The following is a 2,485-nucleotide window of genomic DNA, read 5'->3' as shown; positions in this document are numbered from 1 at the left end:
GGAGAGCTAGAATGTCTACTGTTCTGTATATGGTGGAGATAGCCTTTCTTTTTTCGAAAGATGCCAGATGATATCTAGACATCCCCCTTAACCAGCTTCTCCCGCAGACTGGGAGGTTGGAGTCAGCAGCTAGTCGGGGAGTCAGCAAGCTGGCGTGCCTTGCTTACAATCCCCATACTCTCCCCCACCCCAACGCGCTCACGCATCCTGCAGCTATCTAATGCCTCTGTTCTGGGATCCGCTGCAAGGTTGTATTGGCCTGTCTTGAGGAAAAGACTAATCAGAGCAACTGGGTTACCAGAGCGGAAAGATCTTCTTTTTGAGCCTTCTACCTCTTCTCAACTTTCTCTGATATAAGCTGCAACACGCCACGAAATGAATATCGCTGTCCAGGGGTCTGCGGTGCTGAAGTTGAAAACCGAAGTATAGGGTGGCTGGGTGTTTTCCAATTAAAAATCCAGATGAATGTCAGTGTACCTTCAATGGGATGAGGAGCAACTGCATGGCCCACTTAATCCTTTCGTCAAATTGAATCTTTTTGGTAAGATAATTGTAATGAGCAGCCAGCATACTATGAAAGCAGACAAAATTATCTACGAGTCAGCTCAAAACCAGTAACTAAACAATAGTTTTTCATGCAGAATTAAACTATAGAAACATAATTAGTTGATCAAATGCCAACAAGCTAGGCTTGACTCCTAATGATTGTAGAAGTCATATTTACATGTCACCAGCAACAACTTTTATTTTTCTAATAATATTCCACTATTGCTTTATTTCATTCATCCATCTTATTTATTGTCTTCCTCTTCTTCTGCATCTTTTAACCTTAACATGCATATTATTTATTTTGGACTATCTTCCACCTTATCAAATATTATATAAATTTCTGCTTATAAAAAAACTTAAGGGAGTATTGAACCATCTGAAACCCTTTTGTAACACAAGTCATAAACCATATATTTTATGGAATAACAAATCAGTCTAAACCAAAACCAAAAAAACATTAGGCTGCAAATGATGTAAACATGGCCAAAATCCTTCAACTTTACTTGATGATGTTCTGCTATTATCATCCAGCAATAGCAAAACAAATGAAGAAAAAAATGACTGTATTTCCTTTGCTTGAATCCCATTCCTTTTTAAAAGTAATATTTACATATATCATACAACTTGAGAAACATTTAACTCAAATTGCAAAATAATACATTGTAAACCAAAAGATAAAATTGGATTATTTCCTTCTTAAGATTGTTGGTGAAAAATAAGGCACAGAAAATCACATTTTAATTTGGATCAGGAATGTGTAGATCTTAGTTGCTGAGGAACACAGAAGTCTTGCTTCTAATTCAAAGTGCACATACTGGGCATACTTATTTTGAACAATTTTAAACCACTTGCCTCCAGACTTTTCCTTTCCTTTCCAAAGTGGAATTGCCCTGTCTACCATTTCAGTTGCAAGTTAAACAGTAACACATGGATTCTGGAGGAACTGCATTAGAAGAAGTTCTCATCTTGTCATATTACCCATGGTCAATGAGTATCCATCATCTACATGATGATAGAAGATTTGTATATTGAATTGGAAATGCAATGGTGGCCAGCAAGTTCAATGAAAAGCAATATGGGCAACATAATTGGCCTCTCCAGCTTTCTATCAAAGCTACTTATTCTTAGAAAAAGTACAAATTTCCTCACAAGAAATTATTTCAATTTCCATCTTTTTAAACAAAACTAACAGTTGTCTATGTATAGCAGGGGAACTCAATCCCTTAACATTCTAACTTACAAAGGAGAATGTCCCAAAGTGGAAACAGTGAAGAAACAGACCTACACCACATATTGCAATAGCACTTAGACTTATATGCCACTTCACAGTGCTTTTACAACCCTCTCTAAGCAGTTTACAGAGTCACCATATTGACCCCAACAATCTGGGTCCATACTAATGTTACACTCTTTTCCTTTGATTATACCAATAAATAATATTAAATGTATATGCCACCTACCTCCCAGCAACTGAATGGTCCTAGCAACTGTATGGACTACACATTTTTTGTTATGTGCCAATATTTTATCTTTGTTTTTCATACAGATATGATAAAACATTGGAAACTACTACAATTTGCCCACTAGAGGGAGAATTTCCAAAATATGCCTTTACATGTATCGCAGATTAGAAAAGTATCATACTTTTAATAACATAACATTTCAACATTGTAAAACATGGCAGTAATTATATGTTCATAAGAAAATGTTTACTTATGAATATAGTAAAGGCTCTGCCTGTTACCATTCTAAAACTAAAATCAAATAGTTTATGTCTGAGCCAAATTAATGTTACTATCAAATTATTTGCTTAAATTATAACCTTAGACTACAAAATAATAATTGGTCCTTCAGTGAATGTGGAGTGTGGTGGCTTAGCAGTTAAGACACTGGGCTTGTCAACTGGATGGCTGGCAGTTTGACACCCAAGCACCAT

This window comes from Notechis scutatus, chromosome 4, assembly GCF_049901735.1.
Source record: "Notechis scutatus isolate UNSWTSFEM ecotype Mainland chromosome 4, rNotScu1.2, whole genome shotgun sequence".
NCBI classification, from domain to species: Eukaryota; Metazoa; Chordata; class Lepidosauria; order Squamata; family Elapidae; genus Notechis; species Notechis scutatus.
This window is presented reverse-complemented; position numbering follows the sequence as displayed.